At 37.3% G+C, this 22,604-nt stretch overlaps 1 protein-coding gene across 1 annotated transcript in view; it reads right to left on the bottom strand.

Annotated features, from left to right (window-relative positions):
• The window catches only part of LOC122799665, a 1,990,791-nt gene that overhangs the window by 1,324,421 nt on the left and 643,766 nt on the right, over positions 1-22,604 (bottom strand). The window lies entirely within an intron of this gene.

The following is a 22,604-nucleotide window of genomic DNA, read 5'->3' on the forward strand; positions in this document are numbered from 1 at the left end:
CAACAACTACCAAGTGACCTTGTTAAACAAACTTGAGCAATGTTATTAAAAAATAGCATGATCCACTGCCAACCTTCCAAACAAAACTCAAAACTGCAATCCCAAAGGAATTACAGTGACTGAAAGTCAGACATTATCTAACCTACTCATAAGTTCCACAAATCCATAACATTGTATATAAACCTAACAAATGTCCATCCATCTCCAACCCCATACACTATGCTCTTTGGGACAAATATCTGTTAAATGTATCCAAACCCAACAATTCTGCTTGCAAATCACTACCCTCCCACCACCTCACTAAATCCTGGAACTCCATTTCACTTGCAATAGGACAAGAAAAATAAAAAAAAAAACTCATTTAAAACTCAGTTAAAGTCCTACCAATTCAGTTATCAACTCTGTACATTTGATGTTCCTGGATAATCTCCAAACCCTTACTGTCACCACTCTTTTATGTAAATGTTCACTTCTGGCTACTTCTTCACTATCCTTAGCTATCTATCATCTACCCCTCTCCACTACTATACCTATCTCCCTTGTACCTGGACCTCCTCAATACTCCTTCATTTTCTAACCATCTTCATCCTATAATTACTTAACTTTGAAAATAATTAGATTCTTATAAAATTGATACTAGCTAATATTTTACTGTAGTCTTTATCTAACTGATATTTTTACTGTCATATCATTATTATTTTATGTATGTTCATTTATTATTCTATGCATGTTTCTCTATGGAAGGTCATGCCTTTATACACACACATATATTATATATACACACACACAGACATATACCTGCATCCATATCTATCTATTGATATATACAGATAGATAAATACATATGCACATGTGTGTGTGCAGGAGGGATTCAGAAAGGTTACTACAAGATGTACACAATGTGTAAACCTCAAGTAACCTTTATGAATGAATAGACAGCAAAATCACTGAAGGGCTGTATATGAATTCAGAAAGGTTACCTTTATGAAATCACCTACAGTATTTGTGATAAAACAAGGATTACTCTCATTCACCAGTTTTAGTTTACTCATTGCTTCCACTTTTAGTTGTTACAAATATGCATTAAAACCAATATGTAATATAACGCTGTATAAAACTATTAAAACAGTCAGTTTGTTACTCAGGTGGAAACATGTTTCACACACAGTAATACGATTTTGCTTTTACTGTTTGTCCACAACACTGCACTATATATGTGTGCGTGCATATGTGTGATAGAGAAGTTATTGTTAAATCAGATGGGAGTTGATTTTTACAGTTTATTGAAAAAAGACCAAAAGGCAAATTGGCCAAATGTTGGGCACCCCTTGGCTTAAATGACAATATTAGCACAAAACATTTACTAAAATTGAGACCAGAAAACAATTAACTAAGTTTTTTTGTTACAATACACATTCTTCTGTCTCTAGTACAAATCCCCTAACAGCAAGTTATTTTTATGTGTTTAGTGTATCCGTATTTGTTAACTTGCATTTTTTGTACTTTGCTGCCAACTACCAGCCCATGGCTAATATTTCAAATATGATTTATTCTTTGCATTCACGTTTAAAAGAAAAAGTTTTTTTTATTCTTTTGACTTTTTTATCATTAGGCAAAGTGGTTCCCATCACTGGTTTTGTGTGATATAAAAATGTTGTATTTTTTTGCCTTAATATTCTGACAAAGTGCTTAATTTTATATTCTTATTTTATATTCTTAATAAATAAGTCGACAGTACCATTTATGTGTTTGTTTGTGTTTTTTAACAGTATTTTCACATTCTATTCTACTACCGTGGACATCTGTAGTATTTATAAGAAATAGTAAGAAAATGACAGCATCTCTGACCATATCTCTTTTGTCTCACATGCACTCTGTCTCTCGCTCTCTCACTCAAGGAACATGTTGGATGAAGGTATAAGATACAGGTACTTAATAAAAAAGTATGGTCATCGTTCCATCTGTGATGGATAGACTTAACAAACATGCCATCTGCTTCTTGTATAGATTACTTTTAGTACATCAAGGATTTCGATTTGGGTTTTTATGGCAGCCATTTCTGGCCCATTTACACTTATTGCATGCATTGTTTGTAACATTTTCTAGTGGTCATTTGTTCCTCTGAAATAGAACTCTTCAAGATGGACATTCATTGTTTGTAACATTTTATATTAGTCATTTCTTCTTCTGAAATACAAGTGTACTATTTTTCCATGAATGCTTTTTCTCCAGGTGTGTTGAGGAAAGTGTAAAGACTAACACTTTTAAAATCAGTTCATTAAATGAAGTATTTGCCTTGCCTGTGAATAATGCTGTCCTCATAGGTTACTACATTTAATAAGCATGGGGTATTGGGTGAGAAACTGCCCTCTAATGAAACACCACATTCAGACAAATATTTGTCAGTGATCTTTTCATCACAATGTTGTGCATTTCAAGCTGAAATGTTCAATATTTTTCACAGATCCACATTTTGTAATGTACGTCTGAATACACTGTTAAACATACAGCATTTTATTTATGCTTTTAAGTTTTTCTTTCTGGAATGTTGGTAGTTTGTGTGTCTGAAGTTGTGTGTTGTTCTACAGAAATGGCAACAGTAGTGTTGGTTGCTTATATAGTTCTTGCACCTGAATAGCACCAGAATTAACAAAACGGAAAATCTTGCTTTTCATTAAATGGAGTTATCAAGAATGCTCATTCGTGGTCTTCTGTCAGATTTTTAGACCACCAATCTGGTTATTTTGCATAAAAAGCAATGAGAACTTTAGAAAGCTTGGTAAAAATATTTTGGCTTTATTCTTCACTTCCTGTTGTGATCTATATTTTAACACATGGGATATGCAGCATGTATAATCCCCAGCATCTGGTGTTTATGGATTGATGCATTATCTTAGTCTGAACTACACACAAGGCACAATATACACTACAATATGTGCAATACTCAGAACCTTTTATGTTTGATTTTACATTTATGCTTCTCATCAATCATTTGAACAATTGAAACATGCTGTTTTTTGCCTTTGGCAAATGCAGATGTTTGCTACTGGTGTTCTTTTGACAAACATATCTGTGGCAGTCTGTACAAGATGAAACTATGTTCCCTGTTGACATCTAGTCACCAGATCCATTCGCTGCCAAATAACTGTACTCCAGCTTCATCACCCATATACAGATCTAACCATTCTGCTTAACAAAAAACATAAAAAGCTTGATCATGCCTTTAGGCCTCAGAATGTCAATTAACATAGTTTCAAATAGAAAATACAGTTGTGTAAGTAAACTTACCATAACAGTAGATGTTTTAATGATCACTGCTGTGCCTAAACTATATGGATTATACCCTGCATAGGATATAACAGCTGTCCAGCTTCCAAAACTTCAGGGCACCTTAAATGCACCTATAGTGTTAGCTTGAGCTGAAGTAACTTAAAGTCAGGTTTGGACATCTAACCCTTCAGAGTTTTCATGCCAACTGAGAGAGACAGAGTGTCTATGCCCTGAGGGAACATTGCTAGGAAAAGAAAAAAAAATGTCCACACCCTGGCAAAATATAGAAAAAAGGTCGATGGAGAGAGGGAACGGCCACTGCAGCAGTGATCATTCAACCATCTACTGTTATAGTAAATTTATTTACACAGTTGTATTATAGTCATTGTTATTATCACAGTTACAGTAGCCTAAGCTACATGGGAGGATTACTATAGCTTAAAACAACTGTCTGAGAAGAGCAAGGGAAAAGTCCAGGAGCCCCTGTAGAAAGGTCTTATCAAAGCCTATCCTAGACCTGGAGAAGGAATCGAGTTTATAATACTTTGTAAAAGTATATACAGAGGGCGAAGATTCTGCTTCTAAAATACTTCTAGAATCCAACCCTTTCCAAAAAACCACAGATGAAGCCAAAGTCCTAGTAGAGTGAGCCTTCACTCTGCTTGGAACTCTTTTGCTGCTGTGGGTGTAAAAAAAAGATAATGGCCTGAGACAACCATTTTGAAATAGTCTGTTTTGACACAGGTTGTCCTTTTTTCTTACCTTCACTAGAAATGAACGACTGTTCAAAGGTTCTGAAATATTTTTTTTCTGTCAGGAGAGAGCCTGAGTTGTCTGTGGACATCCAAGGAACAAAATATCCTATCTCCCTCATATTATCTTGCAACTCATATGCTCTTCTTGCAGATGTTACTACAGCAATGGGACTGTTTCCCATGTTAAGAAACTCAAGTCATCTTGATGAATTGGTTCAAATGAAACAAGAATTAGCATTTTTAATACAAAATTAATATTGTAAGGAGGTGCCATCTGTTTTCTAGTAGGCTTCCAGTGCAATACCCTTTTCAAAAACTTTTTTATATGAAGTGGCATTGAAAGTGGAGAATCCATGGACAGACATGCTGAAATGGCCAACAAATGAACCTTGATTGAGGAGTAAGACAGGCTATAGGATAGCAACTCACACAAATGTTGTATTACCAGAAAAACACTAGCTCTGAATGGGTGCTGGTTCTTTTCTTGGCAATAACAAGAAAACGTTTTCCATTTGTTAATAAATATAATTTAATAGTGGCTGGGTTTCTTGCTTCCATTAAAACCTGCTGAATGCCCTCAGAAATAAAAGGTGACTAAAAGGTATTAAAATTCTATCATTCATGCAGTTAGCTAATAGTTGTTTGAGGTCAGGATGTATCAAACGCCTCTGATCTTGTGTGAGCAAATCCAGTCCGTGAGTAAGCTTGTAGTATTTGCCCTAGTCATTTCCAAAAGAAGGGAGCACCAATGCTGCCTGGGCTAGAAGGAATTTACCATACTGATCTTTGGAGAGTCTTTCTGTATCTTCAGAATGACCTTGTCTTCCAGACCTTCTTGCATGGAGCTCCAGAGCAGAATTTGGACAACTGATTGTTGTGAGTGGAGGCTAATAGATCTAATTGAGGTGTTCCTTACAGCTGTATCAGTTATTGGAAGAGCCCCTGATTCAGATTCCATTCATAATGAACTATCTTGGTTCTGCACAGCTTGTCTGACACACTTTTGGTGTGATGGCATGTAACATGTCAGTAGAGTGAGATTATACTGAAAAGCTATATCCCAGGGTACCACTGCTAGTCTGCACATACAGGGTAAGATCTGATTCCCCCTTGCATATTTATGTACTGGATTACTGTGGCATTGTCTGTAAACACTTCACAAGAGCCCAGGAACCACAGATGGTTGACAGACATGAGACAATTTATAAAGAGCTAACATCTCAGAGCTAATAACTCTTTTACGTTTATGTGTTTTAGTCTGTCTTTTCTGTTCCAAAGTCCTTGTATTTCCATTGACACTGCTCCCAAGAAAGGTCTAATGCATCTGCTTTTGACTGTGCAGAAGGAGGAACAAGGGGATACCTAGATTTTGAGAAAATTGGTGTCTTCACCACAAAATCTCCCTCCTCACAAATCCTTTGATGCATCTTATCTAAGGTCACTAGAAAACTCAAATGGGGAATAAGGGATAACAAGTTTTGAAGAGACACTATTTGAACTTGGATACTATCACAGACAGATTCAGAAAGGCAAGCTCAAGAACTGTTCTCCAAACATTTTCTTTCTTTGGCACAAGGAACATCCTGGAATAAAACTCTTCCCCTAACTGAGCAGGAAGGACTGTTCCCATCACCTCTGAGTAAGCATATGTTGAATGGCAGGAGGAAAAAAAGATTCTGGCCTGGTGGGTGAGGAGGAATCCCCAAAAAAGAAAGGAGAGACACCCACTCCTATCTGTAACCTTGATGGATTAAGCTTAAAACTCATCTATCTGAACCCATCTGTTGCCAGAGAGAGAGAAACTGAGGCTCAGACTTTCTGCAGGGATTAAAGGACTGCCAAGGTGGGAGGGTGTTTAGAAATCCTTCATATTGCCATTCAGACTTATTAGACTGTCCTTTGTTCTGTGTGTTTCCTGCTTTCTTTTTTTGAAACTTCCCTGCCACTGCTTTTTCAATGTTTGCTTGGCATCAGCTTGCTGTGACTGTTTATTTTGCTTTTTAAACAAAGTTGTGGAGGAAGCATTGAATCCATTGGCAAGCTTGAAGAAGGAAGGCTGAAAAATCTGAGCCATCCTTTGATTCATCTTTCATCGCACTTTTAATGACCTCTGCAGCATATGGTCCAAAAACTAATTTTCTACCTAAGGGAGAATTCAAAATTAAATTTTTGATATTATCTGGGATGTTTTGAGAATGCAGCCAGGCAAACCTCCTTTAACAGTTACAGTTGCAGCACCCCCTGCGGTAGCATCAGCGGCATAATATGCACATTTCAAATAGTGGGTAGTCAACTGAGACACAGAAGACGCCAAGTCAGACAAAGGAGACTTCTCCAAACAAGAGGAAACCAGTATCAAAATATCTGTCATATTCTCTCACAAGAGGCAAGAATAAACTTTAACTCACGAGCTTGAAAGCTGAGAATTCTAAAAACAGGATTTGCATAAGAATAAACCTTTTTCCCAAATTTATCAAAGGCCTACCCATTCTTGTCAGAAGGAGAAGGATTAATATTAACAAAATGTTTATCAGCTGCTGGATACACTAAAGCAATAGCTGCTAAGTCTGAACTGGATGACAGTATAAAAATTAAAAGACTGACTCACTTTATATGGTCTACCTGTTTTTTGAGGGGGCAGCACAATCACTGTCAGGAAAATTTCAGGCTGTGACAAAAACATTCTCCAAAGCAGACAGAATAGGAGAAATAGAAGTAGGTTCTGGAAATTCTAGTTGCAAAAAATGATCTTGAGAGACTGAGAAGCATCACTGTTTTCCTTCTGAAACAACAGAATCATTCTGGAAACAGTTTCAGTGAGAATCATTCAAAAGTACTGGCTAAAGACACACTTTCTCCATAGCCCAAATCAGAATTCTGTAGACAAAATACATAACCTGTGCCTTCAGAATCATTGTGACATTCAAACTCTTGAAATTCATCAGAAAATGAATTTATTTTTCTTTTTTCAGAAACAGCCAAACAGGAAGGATATACAGCCTGCATTAAACTATGAGTAAATCCCAATAAATTACTCATTTCCAGAGTAACTGAGACAGGGGAAGACCTATATTTAAAATTGTGTTTCTTTTGGACATGAATTTCTGAAAAAAAAACACCCACTCTTTTACCATCAAAAATCTTCTTTGAGATGGGTACAACTTTTTGGTTAAGCAGAGTGGCATTCTCTTCTCCTTCTCCCAGAATCAACAAGATTGGTTATCTCTTGCCTACTAACAGCACTCCAACAGCCACAGAGGACATGTCTAACCACTGGTGTATAGTGGTTGTGGAGACTACACCAACAAGTCCCAAGGAAAAAAGATGAGTGGCCTGAGGGACCTGCTTTGGCTACAGCACAGTCACCCACCTGCTGTTTAGGCACTTTTTTGATTGAGCCTGCTAGGGTGGCAAAGGTTGATTAACAATTTTCTTCTTGTTTATGGCTAGAAGAAGGTAGAACTGAGGAACCGGTAATCTGTTTAATGGGTAAGCCAAAAAAGAAGCCCAATTCCTGGGTAGTCTGGCAGCAATAGTCAGTAAAACAGATGAGTTGTAAAAAAAAAGTAACTTTTCCCAGTTAAAACACAGACAAGTCAAATGAGGATATGTTGGGGCTATTTACATATTTCCCCTATCCATGAGGGTCAGTGGTGCTAAGCCAGAGGTGAATTTGCAGTTTCCCACCCATCAGTACAAATTACATTTGAATAGAGTAGGAGAAGTACTTTTTTTATGCGGAGTGGAAGATGGTCCCATTGAACTGGTATTCTCTGTGATACAAACCTATCCCTCCAACCTGTTCTAATAATTTTGCAATAAAGATTGAGAACTCTGGATCAACTGTTTATGATACCAATGGACTTGCAAATTTATAATAGATCTAACAGATTATGGCATATCTTTAATTATAAGCTGTGCACTGAAAAAAGGACTTCCTTGCAACAGAAGATACATGGTGATCAAAGGGCAGCACATTGTCAACATAGTTTCCCAGATCCCTAACTACAGGATCAATTTTCAGGGGTGTGCTGTCAATGTGATGGTTACAAAGGGAGTCACATTTGACAAAGGATATGATTATACATTTCTTGGAATTTAGTTTTAGTCCATGGTTTTGACACCAACTATTTAAGACCTGGGCATTATCCGGTCCTTTGGCTGTCCCTGACCGGCCCGTAGATCCGGATCCACAGGAGGATCAAACATTTATTTTAATAACATATTAAAAAAAATTCTTATACTGCAGTGGTGATGTCTTCTCCTTTAAGGAGAACCATGTATGCCCTGCACACACACCACCGCGGAAGTAAACACATTCTACATTTGAGCATGGAATTTAAACTAAGCTGTTCCGTAAGAGCAAAGGTAAGTGTGTGTGTGTGTGTGTGTGTGTGTTTGAAATTTAAACTAGCCATTCTTTGCTGTATGAGAGAGAATGTATGTGTTGCTGTGTGACAGAGGGGCCAATATCACTTTATCAGGCTATTCAGTGAATAGCCATTCATTGAACCCCTATTTGTTGAAGCCAATCTTCATCGAATGGCAAATCAGCGGTTGGCCAATTAAGCCACAGTAAAAAAAAAAAAAAAAAACATAAAATTTAAAACCTACTAAGGTGGGGAACTACACACACACACACACCCCAACTAAATATGCCAACTCTGACATTGCACTACAGTGGGAAAAAGGATAAATTCTAGACAGTGGCCAGCTGCTGATTTGCCCTAGTTAAAATTTGTTGTTCAATGAGGAGTGGCCTCGACAAACAGGGGGTTGACAAATGGCTATTCACTGAATAGCCATTCAATAAAGTGATATAGACCCATGAGAGAGTAGGCGTGTGTTGCTGTGTGAGAGTAGAGAGAAGGTGGGTGTGTGTATTTGTTTTTAACATACCCTCAATTGTCCAGATTTAGCCTCATAGTTTTGGTCTGTTTCTCATAAAATTTGTCGTTTTCTGGCAATTCACGGAGGACTGAAGTCACTAATAATAACATATGTATGAGTTTCAGACTTCATAGCCTTCAGGAAATGCATGCTAAAATAAATTCTGTTATTCTAGCAAATTTCTGAGTTAAAAAGAGCAATATTTAAAATCTATCCCTATTTTGGGCAAGTGTATCTCCATTATTTTAGGCTTTGCCAGGATTTCTTGCACTAAGAGGTTTAGAAGTATGCATATCTCTCAACTGCCCAGATTTTTGTCTCATATTTTTGGCCTATTCCTCATAAAATGTGTGGTTTTATGGCAAATCACTGAAGACTGAAATAATTAAATGCCATACATTTGAATTTCAGACTTCATTTCCTTCAGAAAATGCATGCTAAGACAAATCCTGTTATTCTAGCAAATTTCAAAGTCTATAAGAGCAATATTTAAAATCTACCCCTATTTTTGGGCCATTGTCCCAGCATTATTTTAGGCTTTGTCCAGATTTCTTGCTCTAAGAGGTTGAGAGGTATGGTATAGGTTTGCATGATGGTTAAGGTATTTACCTTACAGACACAAGGTGCAGGGTTTGATTTTCACATGGGGTAATTGGCTAGTCTTAAAATGGTCCACAAGTGCAGGTAGCCTAGTACTAATCAATGAATCTATGTTCATCTATGGATACTCCTAGAAGTTTTCCTACCTATGAATCTATATCAAACAAAGCTCCTCATTAGTACTCTTCAAGAAAAATCTTGATGATTGGATGGGAAATAGAAAATTCACCCCAGGGATCACTTCTGTGGCTCTGCTCGAAAGTGGCACAGGAAAATAATTTTCTTGGCTGGCAAAAGCCAGGGAACCTTTTTGGCTGGGCTTGTATAGGCCCTAGAGCCGATAGCCTAGTACCTACCTATGAACCTATATAATGCCCTATCTTGGGGGGGGCAGATTAGTCAATTAATTGATCAGGCTTCACCCTGTAATTTGGTTACAGGAGATACAAGCCTGAATCCTCTACACCATTTAGCACATTTGTTATGTTCCAAAAAGGTACCTACTTCTTCTTTTTTGGTGGTCTTTCAATTCCTTTTACCTTGTTTCCCAAATTCTCTATAAAACTTTTTGGGTCATTTTGTACTTTTCCTTTATATTTATTTGTGTATCTTCTAAGTTTGTCTGCATGTGCTGATATTTTTAGTTTATTATTTGCAATACTGCATGATAAATCATAATCCTTTATAATACTGCACATTGCTTTTATTACATCTATCTTTCTGAGTATTTTTGTTGATCTGTTCCCTCTTCTATACTCTTCTAACAGTGACACTTCTTGTCTTAATTGCTTTATATTTTTCTCTATTCAATACTTCCATGATAGCAATTGATTTCTCCTCGTCCTTTCCCTCACTACCCGTTGCTCTTGTGGTAGGACTTTATCTGTTATTAATTTGGCTGCACAGTAATATATCCTATTTACTTCTGTTATATCGCATGAATCTCTACGGACAGTCCTAATTACTATGTTCAGTTGTTTTACCAAACTTCCAACTTTATGGGTTTTATTGACCTTCTGCAGTCTATTTCTTTCATTGATCTTAATGTCTATCCACGTCTATTAAATCAAGTAACTCTACTCATAGATAATTTTCTTCTAAACTGATGGCAGATTCTTTGCCATTCCCTAAGGGCATTCTATAGAAAGTTCTAGAATTTCTTTTCTTCCTGTGTCACGTTCTCTTCAGTTTCACGCTGTGTCATCCATTGCTCTTTCATATGGGAACCCCCTGGCCTATTAGTCCACAGTATTGGTTGTGTCAGAGTTGCCACAGTTTTCTCTTCTTTCCCTTGCTGTATAGCTCCAGCGGAGCTTTTGTACTGGTTTCCCATGGCAGACTCCAAAGTATCTTCATGTGTCAACCGATTAGATTGCTCCTGCTCCGATGGTTTCTCATTAATTTGGGTTTCCATTGCTCTATCCTGTTGTGCTATCTGAGTTAAATTTTCTACACTAAATCATTCGCTTTGCAGGTAATCCATAATCTGTTTGTATTTCTTTAATGTCTTCATTACTAATCCACTTTTCCTCTTTGTTTTCTTATTTTTTTGTATTATAAGATTTTCCATATCCGGATCTCTTTGCCTGTATTTCTCTTCAAATATCTTTGGTGCTGCTCTTTTTGCATTGATTAGTTTTGCTTTCTCCTTTGCATAAATATTGCACCATATTAAATCCATTTTTCTTTACCATGTCCATATTTCATCTTCAGATGTCTCCTGCTTCTCTTGTTTTTCCTTACTTTGGGGACTAGTTGTTTCATCATGCTGTGATATGACCTGTGTTAGATTTTCTACACTGAATCCTTCACTTCACAAATATTCCATAGCTTTAATTTCTATTTCTTAACTTCTACTTGACTAATATTCTGTCCTACATTCCCTCTTTGTGATCTTATTTTTTTATTGTGAAGTTTTCCATATCTGGATGCCTTTGCCTATATTTCTCTTTGAATATCTTTGGGGCTGCCTTTTTTATGTCGATTCATTTGGCTTTCTTCTTTGAATAAATATTGCATCATATCAGAGCTCTCTTTCTTTCCCATGGCCGTATTTCTTTTTTATACCCTTCAGACATCTCTAAATTTTGTTCTTTAAATTTTCACACTTCCTCAGTCACTTCTTTTTCCAAATAACACAAGGTTTCTTGCTCTATATAGTGTTTTCACGCATCTATTGTACTAATGAACAATGAAATGTAAGAGGATGCCAATGATCTTTTAGGTTTGATATTCTTAGTGTTGATCACCTATCCAGTGACAAATACTAGGGATTCCATATTTGACAGCTGATAGCTGAACTCTTTTTTTATACTGTCACAGTTTATATATTTATAAACAGTCACATTTAACTTCACATGAGTGTAGCTCTTGCTTTATCTATTTGTTAGGATCATAGGTAGTTATTATGTATGTAGTCCAGGAGACCATTACAGAGCCTACCATAAATTCCCAATTTCCTCAAAGCATTCTTTAGTTAAAAGTTTTACTCAAAGTCACACAGTAAGCAAATGAAGGTGGAAAGATTCAAACTTTGTATCCTTGGAAAAGGAATCACCTGATTAATTATCTGGTAGTTGGTATAGAGGCTTAAGGAGCTGTTAACAAGCTGTTTCCAGTGGTCCACGGTTTGATTCTCTAAGCCTCCATTGCCTGTGTGACTATAAGCAAGTCACTCAACCAAAATATGCTCCCAGCTGAGCCTGAAAAAGTCCATGGAGTTTAGTGCTCTACATTGGTTAACAGCTACAAAATAAACTAAATAAAAATAAAACATGTCCAACATGCTGAGAAAATACCTTTATTTGTAGATGATATAGTACTCTAACTCAGCCTGAGCAGGACTTAAACCTTTTTGAGATGTCACATAGATGCAACCAGTTAACAGGATACAAAAGTTAATGAGACAAAAACTAAAGCTATAGTGATAAACTGCATTCCCACATTTGAATTGGTTCAGAAATATCCTTTCTTGTGAGGACATAAGCTTAAATACTTAGTTGTGTGGGTAAAACCAAAGGTAGATGATGTAACAGTGTTGATCACCTATCCAGTGACAAATACTAGGGATTCCATATTTGACAGCTAATAGCTGAACTCTTTTTTATACTGTCACAGTTTATATATTTATAAACAGTCACATTTAACTTCACATGAGTGTAGCTCTTGCTTTATCTATTTGTTAGGATCATAGGTAGTTATTATGTATGTAGTCCAGGAGACCATTACACAGCCTACCTTTAGTTAAAAGTTTTACTCAAAGTCACACAGTAAGCAAATGAAGGTGGAAAGATTCAAACATTGTACCCTAGGAAAAGGAAGCACCTGATTAACTATCTGGTAGTTGGCATAGAGGCTTAAGGAGCTGTTAACAAGCTGTTTCCAGTGGTCCACGGTTTGATTCTCTAAGCCTCCATTGCCTGTGTGACTATAAGCAAGTCACTCAACCAAAATATGCTCCCAGCTGAGCCTGAAAAAGTCCATGGAGTTTAGTGCTCTACACTGGTTAACAGCTACAAAATAAACTAAATAAAAATAAAACATGTCCAACATGCTGAGAAAATACCTTTATTTGTAGATGATATAGTACTCTAACTCAGCCTGAGCAGGACTTAAACCTTTTTGAGATGTCACATAGATGCAACCAGTTAACAGGATACAAAAATTAATGAGACAAAAACTAAAGCTATAGTGATAAACTGCATTCCCACATTTGAATTGGTTCAGAAATATCCTTTCTTGTGAGGACATGAGCTTAAATACTTAGTTGTGTGGGTAAAACCAAAGGTAGATGATGTAACTGAGGAGATGTGACAGGATACACTAAATGCGATGGCATGTAAAATAATGAAATGGAAAATAACATGGCTTGAGCTAGATAGTAAAATACAAGGTACAAAGATGCTTCTGGCACCACTACTTTTAAAAGTTGTGCAGCTGCATTTTTATCAACTTACTGAGAGCATTTGGAAAAACCTGGACAAGTAGAGTACAGCTGCGAAAGTAAACTTACCTTAACAGTAGATGTTTCAATGATCATTGCTGCACTAGCCCAAGATATATGGGTTATATTCTGCCATGGATATAAAAGCCAAACAGCTTTCAAGGCTTCAGGGCACCTTCCATGCACCCAAACTATCGAGCAGCTTGAGATAAACTGACTAAAAGACAAGTTTGGGTGCAACGCCCTTCGGAGCTTGCCTGCCAACAAGACAGGGAGGCGGAGACCTGAAAGGACAACACTAGAAAGAACAAAAATAAATAAATAAATAAATTACCACACCCTGGTATAAACAATACACCAAGAATCAAGAGGGATGAAGGAGGGAGCAGCTGCTCTGCGGCAGTGATCATCTGAGCATCTAATGTTATGGTAAGGTTTCATATTGATCACTGCTGTAGTAGTCTAAATTATATGGGAAAATGGATTTATGTCAGTTTAACAAAAAAACAAATTGTCGAACATATGGTCGACAAAGTAGTTAATTGAAAAACTGAGATAAAGCCACACAACATCTACCAACCACACACACCACACCACACCCCCCTTGCTAATTATTTACACCAGCTCTGAGATCGCACTTCATTGGGGAAAAGGGTACAGTTATCATGAACCAAATGTTATATGAAGCTAAAATGTACAATTTGTTACAGGATACCACAAAATATACAAGCGCTTCTTTAAATGAGGTTCATATTTCATATAAAAAATTGATCTGGCCATCAAAGATCTTTTAGATCAAGAAATTATAGAAATTGACCTCTTTTCATATTTGGACAACTCTAATCCTAGTAACTCCATTATCTTTGTGTGCCTAAGATAATATAAAATCGGTGACAGGATCCCCCACTCCAGACCAATCAAATGCTCCAGGGGCTCCAACCTACAATATTTCAAAATTCCTGGATTGGAATTGAAACAGTTATACTATTAAAACATTCTATTGTACATTCCTGGGAATTTTTACACAGTATTACTTAACGATCTACACAGGACCAATTTATTTGTTACTATTGATGTAGATAATGATCCTGTGATCCCAATAATGATTAAGTGGTTATGGATGGAAGAGGCTCTTGGGAATGTAAGGCTACCAACAATGATGTACAATTATCTTCTAACTATTGTGCTTGTTGGGAAACAATTACATTATATTTTTGTGGCTTAATATTTTCAGCAGATATCAGGTGTTTCCATGGGAGCAAAATGTACTTTAAATCAGCTGATATAATTTTGCCGCATGGGAGTGTTTGTTTTTCATAGCGAATATTCCACATTGGATCTACTCTTGCCCTAGCTTTTGGATGACATCTGTATCTTTGACAGGACCCAGGCATTGTATATAGATGAGTTGTATCCTATTCTTGCACTCTACACCGCATTGCGAAGCTTATACACAATATATCAGTAGATCAAGTTACCTATTTAGATGTTACACCTCTTAATTGGTGCTTGTGGTTTCAGTTCATGTATTTATAGGAAGCCTTCCTTATCCAATAGTTACTTACATTATAACAGTTCACATCCTAAGTTTCAGAAAAGGTCCATACTCAAGGGCCAATTTGTTAGGAGTTTCAATGATGATGACATCGATTTTCTATTTCAGGTTGAGGGTGATAAATTGAGTTCCCTCTTTTTAGACAGGGGATATCCCATTACTTTGATTAACATTAACCGAAGAGGTTAAGTTAGCTATGGTTCTGATTTTTCCTATTTAGGAAGAGCTACCTAACAATCAAAACTGTCCCTTTAGTTATAGCTGAATCCAATTTCCACTGATTTTAAATTCAAGTGTTGTTTTCATATGAACATATATGGATGATTATTAGAAAATTACTGAAAAGGAATTCGAATTCTTCCAGGATTTTGCTAGATTTGAGTAACTCTAAAAGGTATAATATGTAAATTTGTATACAAGGTTTCCTCCCACATAAAGAGTTCCTGGAACAAACACTAGCTATAGCACCCCCAATAATCATAGGAAAGGTATTATTACGCCAGCATTGTTCCAGTGGAAACATGTTATAAATCAGGAACACGCTTCATTTGGAGAGTAGGAATAGGGAGGATTTCACCCCCATTGCTTTTACAATTGCAACTTCATTCGAGTGGTCTAATTGGTTGTCTGTCGGGTGCTGCCGCCGCTTTACGCTATAAGACCGAAGCAGCCCAGGAGACGATATATGCGAAGCCATTGTTATTATTTACAGAAGCAATGTAACACCACCGCACTTTTACAATTTGTGTGAAGCTGCAGTTTTGCAGCTCTTTATGTTTTGTCGGAAGCAGTTCCTAGATGTACAAGGAGGATTAAGCACGCCATCCCATAGAGAAACGCATATAACTCCTTGAATCTAACAAACCTCATTGAATGATTCTATTTCCACTGCCTTATCGAAACTTAAGGCAGCATTGCAGATTGGTTCATGAATTGTTTATTCGCCATTATTACAATCTAATTTTTTAACAGAAAATATTTTTACAATATCATTTTATTATGTGAATATTTTAGCAGTTTATTTACAACAAATTATTGTTTTTTTTGAATGTATATATATATATAAATTATTTTATTGATATTTAATATTGATTACTTTGTAAAATTGTATATATTTTTAAAAGCAATATGTTGTAAAATATTTAGCTTCAGCATTTATGTACAATGGAAATTGGTTATTTTATTTGGATTTGATCTCATTATTAATGGGATATAATTTGATTGTAAACGTATATTTGTTTCCCAGGCATTTTTCTTTTATATTATTTTGTACATATTTTTAACTACAGCTTTTAAGATCAATTGTTTAATTAATTAATTATTCAATTAATTAATTTGTATATAAATTCAGGCATGCAATGAGCTTTTTATCTGATGAAGTTAAATGGTCAATGAAACGGTTGCATATGTATACACAGCTTTGGATTATCTTTGTTGGAGCCTTGTTGCTTTGGAATCTATTCCTGGAGTTCCTGGTGCTTTTTCTCGAAAGTAATGCTGTTCCTGGTCTGGTTGTTCCTATCTTGCCTTGCTTGCTTCATTTTTGGTGGTTTAGTTCTTCAGCTTTCCTTTCGTTTCAGAAAAGGGCAAATTCCCAGATCCCCAGTGTACCATGATCTCATTCAGAATGGTTCAATGAACCAAACTGTCAACTATACCGCCTTTACAATTTGGTCATTTGATAAACTGACATTGACCCATGGGAAGATTACTACAACTTGCAGATGTTGGGAGGTTGAATAAGAGTCCAAGAGCCCCTGAAGAATGGTCCTAGTAAAGCCTGCTCTAGAAGTAGAAAACAAATAAAGCTTATAGTGCTTTGCAAAAGTATATCCAGTGGACCAAGTTGCTGCTTCTAGAATAGTTCTGGAATACAACCCTTTCAAACATGCTATACATGAAGCTAAGTTCCTAGTCGAGTGGGCCTTGATCCTGCCAGGAACAGTTTTGTTTTGGTGAGTATAACAAAAGGTAATAGCCTTAGACAACCATTTGGAAATAGTCTGCTTTGACAAAAGTTGCCCCTTCTTCTTACCTTCACGAGAAACAAAAAAATTGATCAGAATATTTGAAAGATTTAATTCTGTCTCAAGATTGTACTTGGGCTGTCTGTAGACATCCAAGGTATGGAGTATCCTTTTTCCCTCATTGTTAGGTTCAGGTCAGAAAATGGGAAGATGGATAGTTTGCCTTAAAGTAAACACAGATACCACTTTAGGTATAAAAGAAGGATAAGTTCTCAAAGAAACCCTGTCTCTGTGGAAAAGGTAGGGCTAACTCGTGATAAGAGCTTACAACTCAGATACCTGTCTTGCAAAGGTCAGAACAATCAGTAAAACTGTTCTCCATGGTAAGAACCTCAAGTCAGCCACGTTAGCTGGTTCAAATAGAGCAAGTGTTAGCTTCTCTATCACAAAATTAAGATCCCAAGGAGGATCCACCCATTTTCTTAGAGGCCTCTTTTGCAAAACCCCTTTCAAAATATTTTGATATGAGAATGCATTGAAAGAGGAGGATCCATGGGCAGACATACTGATATGGCCAATAAATGAGCCTTGGTAGAGGAATAAGAAAAGACACAGGAAAGTAACTCACACAACTATTTAAAATCAGTGAATAACTAGCCCTAAATGGGTGCTGGTTATGTTGCTGGCACCAACTAGAAAACATTTTCCATTTGCTAATATATGATTTTCTAGTTGCTGGCTTTCTTGCCTTCACTAGTACCTGCTGCACATCCTCAGTAAACAGAGGCCTAAAGGGGAATTAAGACCTTATATCCACATAGTCAACTGAAGTTGATTGGTTTTGGGGTTGTATCAAACATCTCTGTTCTTGTGTGTGTAGATCCTGTCTGTCAAAAAGCTTGTGTTGATTTCCTCTGATAATTTTCAAAAGAAAGGAGAACCATGGGTGCCTGGGCCAGAAGGGAGTCACCACACTTGGGGATTCTTTCTGCATCTTAGAAGTACCCTGGATATTACTGGAAAGGGTGGAAAAGCATACAGATAACCTGTCCACAGAAAAGAAAAGGCATCTGCCTTCCAGGCCTTCTTGCATGGAGTCCTGGAGCAGAATCTTACCAGCTGATTGTTCAGAGAAAAGGCAAAGAGGTTTACTTGTGGAGCTCCCCACAAAGGAACTAAATTTTGGAAGACCCCCCTGATCTAGTTTCCATTTGTTAGGGTCTGATTTTGTCCTGCTTAGTTATCTGTCACAAAAGTTTGCTCTGATGGAATGTAGGGTGCCTGCTGAGTGAGACTGTGCTATGAAACTATATCCCAAGCTAACATGGCTAGTCAGCAGAGGGGGCACAACCTGGTTTCCTCTTGCTTGTTGATGTACCACATGACCATAGCATTGTCTGTAATAGCGTGAAGAGGTCCCTGGGACCAAAAATGATTCAGAGAATTGAGTGCCTTGAACAGGGCAAGCACCTCTGTTATATTTAAGTGCTTGCATATGTCCTTGGTGTCACTCATACACCCAGCACTTTTGTTCTTCCTGAAACTGCTCTCCAAGCAAAGTCTGAGGCATCTGTGGTGACTGATTGCTTTGGAACTTGGACGGAGAAAGGGAGACCTGGATTTAGGGATATCTGTTGTCTCCACCAAGAGGTTTCCCTTCTGACAAGCCCCAGCACTGGGATGAGAAAAGACAAGGAATGCTGATGCTGGAACCAAAGAGACTTCAGATATCACTATATCTTTCCCATGCGGAGTCTTGCCAGGGGTATCATAAGAATCAGTGAAGCTATGAAACCCAAAAACTTGAGGTATTCCCTTGCAGTGACTGATGTCTGAGTGAAAACCCTTTCAAATAAATCTAGATAATGATCTATTTTTCCTGTGGAAGTAAAGCTCTTTGAACAGTGGTGTCTAGTTGACATCCCCAAAACACAATCCTGTGAGAAGTAGTCAAGAAAAAAAAATTTGAATGTTATCTTGGACTCCCAGCTTGTGTAAGAGAATTCTCACCCAAGTGAGAGATTCCTGGCACTTTAAAACAGATTCAGCAAAGACAAGCAAATCATCTAAATATGGAAAATGTGGATACCCTGTAGCGTGCAATGAGCTATAACTAGAGCTAGACACAGTCAGAAGAGGGGGTACAACCTGGTTTCCTCTTGCTTGTTGATGTACCATATGACCATAGCATTGTCTGTAATAGCATGACGAGGTCCCTGGGACCACAAATGATTCAGAGAATTGAGTGCCTTGAATAGGGCAAGCACCTCTGTTATATTTAAGTGCTTGCATCTGTCCTTGGTGTCCTTCATGCACCCAGAACTTTCGTCCTTCCTGAAACTGCTCTCCAAGCAAAGTCTGAGGCATCTGTGGTGACTGATTGCTTTCGAACATGGACAGAGAAGGGGAGACCTGGATTTAGGGATATCTGTTGTCTCCACCAAGAGATTTCCCTTCTGACAAGCCCCAGCACTGGGATGAGAAAAGACAAGGAGGGCTGGTACCAAAGAGACTTCAGATGTCACTATATCTTTCCCATGCAGAGTCTTTCCAGGAGTATCATAAGAATCAGAGGAGCTATGAAACCCAAAATCTTGAGGTATTCCCTTGCAATAACTGATGTCTGAGTGAAAACTCTTTCAAATAAATCTATATAATGATCTATTTTCCCTGTGGAAGTAAATCTCTTTGAACTGTGGTGTCTAGCTGACATCCCAAAAACACCATCCTGTGAGAAGTAGTCAAGAAAAAAAACTTTTGAATGTTATCTTGGACTCCCAGCTTGTGTAAGAGATCTCCCACCCAAGGGAGAGATTCCTGGCACTTTAAAACAGACTCAGCAAAGACAAGCAAGTCATCTAAACATGGAAAAATATGGATACCCTGTAGCCTACAATGAGCTATAACTAGAGCTAAACACATTGTGAACACTCTTGGTGCAGTGAATAGTCCAAAGGGAAAATCAGAGGTCTAATAATGTAATCCAGATGCACAGAACTTCAAGCCTATAATGCCTTTTTTTTGTATACTTCCACTTTACACCTGTACCTCCTTATGTCGTCCAGAATTTTTTGGGTCCGGCTTCTTTAACTAAGTGATTCACCAGCTAATAATAGGCTGTATTAGAAAGGTCAAGGAATTATTAACAAAAATACACTAATATTGCTAGTCTAAGATGTACTGCATTGGACAAATTAATCTTTGCCACTTATTATTCATATTTTCATATTTATGTTCATCTTTTAAGAACTGTTACACTGACATTTTGAGATACATGATGTGAAACACCAATGTGGGAGACAGGACAATTCACTGAAAATGAGGATTTATATCACAGTATAGTGGAAATATTGGTAGTTGTATGTTCATAACTGAAAAAGCAATATTTCCAAATGTACATGAGGCTTCAAATTAGGTGAATCCTTAGATGTTGTTGAAGAAAACTGCCTTTGATATTTGAACTGTAATATGCACTGTGAAGACCCACCACTGGACCAGTAATCAAGGAGCCTCAATCCTTACCACTGGCAACAGTGGGGGACATACACTGAGAGGATAACAGGTACACACACAGTATTTCCAGATGTAGCTTTCTGTATCTAGTGCAATTTTGCTTAAGAGCACACAGAGACCACAGTCAGTCTGTAGGTGATTTCTCCCTCTTTCTCCAGATCCCCAATAAGACTCCCCATTGGCACCGCTATAGAGTTGAGATCTCAGCTGAGTGGCCAAGCCAAGACATCAAGCGGTCTATCCAACCAGTGCTTCATGTACCTGCCCAAGTAGCTGACACACACACTCTTTGAGGTTTGATTTATACACACACATATACACCCCTGGGAAAGGCTGGCACAGGTTTACTAGCTATGCCCCCATTCATCACATGCACATCTTGAGAGATATCTGCTATTATTTGGATTGCTAATTATACCATTAAATAAATGTTTTAATACTTATGTAAATATCCCAATAAACATGCACTTATACAGGAATTCCTTGCTGTCATGTTCATAGGTAGGTACTAGCTATCAGCCCTGGAGCCTATATAAGCCTAGCCAAAAAGGTTCCCTGGCTTTCGACCACCCAAGAAAATTATTTTCCTGTGAATGTTAATGTCTGGTTAACAAAATAGCCCCAACAATATATGTATAGATTGTACAGTTTTCAAGATATGAAAATTTGTTTGAGAAAATTTAGAAAAGATGTAACTTGGCATTAGTGTGTATTATAATATATTACCGTATTTATTGAAAAAAATTCTGAATGCAGTATTATTACTGAAAAGAATACTTCTTACTGATAACATTGCTATCTGCACAGTTTTAATAGATTTTATTATTCACAAGATATTTATATTTGTTTTTCTTACTCTTTTTTTAAGTTTATTTTTCTGGAAATGTTCTGGAATGCAAGATGTGTGTAGGCTGTAAGAGGTGTGCCATTCCACACCACACAGGTGTTAATGAGTTAAGCATCTTTTAAAATGACAGGAAAAAAAAGAGTGCTCCTGTTTAAAAGTATAGTACCATCTCATCACAGTCCATTAAAACACAAACTCCTAGCTTTAAAATAAAATTTCTGAAGAGGAAAATATTAACAATAAACCATAAATAAATAATGGTAGTCTCCCTTCCTCCAAAAGGGAACTTATCTCGCCATCAAAGGAACAGCACAAGGCAACCAACAAGCCTCAAAAGCCTCAGAGGAGCATACTCTGGCAGCAGTAAAGCTATGAAGAGAGGTGCGTTGAAGGTGCCCTGAAAACTTTGGAAGCTAGCTGGTTGCTACATTCTTAGCAGGATGTAAGCCATATTGCTTAGGCTACTGTAATAGTGATCCTTATGAAAAATATTAGCTAGTCAGTACGATAAAATGTATCTGACATACCTTACTAAGTAGCTGTTCCTTGCTGTGCTGTGCTCTGTCATCCCATGTAGTGATTCATAAAAGCTTTTAATTCATTAGATATGATGGAGTAACTAGAGTCATTATCATAATATGGCAATGAAAGGATCTGTTTGTGTGTGTGTGTACTGTGTGTCTGGTTGTAGCAGCAGGTTTGCCTATTTCACAAGAGATGCTGTAACAGGTAGGATATTTCCTACCATAGAAAAAAGTGTTCTCACTTTTTTTTTTCATTTTTGTACTGATGTTGCTACTCAGATCTGTATGCAACACCTCTAGAAGGAAGGAGGATTGTTGTGATCAGATACACTGCACCAACTGTACGTTAAGGCAGTCTGGTCCCATTATTTGTATAGTTAAGACCAGCTGGCAAAATAATTGTGTAATGCTTCAGAGCTGCATACAGTGTTGGTGGGGGGCATCTGAATGTGTGTTTAGTAAACAGTATATTGTAGTTTCATAATGGAGTAACGCTGCATACAGGGTCTTAATCCATTGCATAGAAGCCTTTATGAATTGCAAAGGGCTTTGGTATGCTTTTCTTCTGCATTCCAGCCCTATGGATCACAGGCTTTGTGAATCTCACCAAAAACAGAATGTCAATATTTCAACCTTATTTTGTATACATTTTAGACAATTACTGCATCAAAACAGACTGCATGTGCAGAAAATTAGATAACTAGGTCGTTGAAAACTAGTATCTCTAGGGAGTAACTAGG

Source organism: Protopterus annectens, chromosome 1.part0, assembly GCF_019279795.1.
Source record: "Protopterus annectens isolate FY-2018-M chromosome 1.part0, PAN1.0, whole genome shotgun sequence".
Classification (NCBI taxonomy): Eukaryota; Metazoa; Chordata; order Ceratodontiformes; family Protopteridae; genus Protopterus; species Protopterus annectens.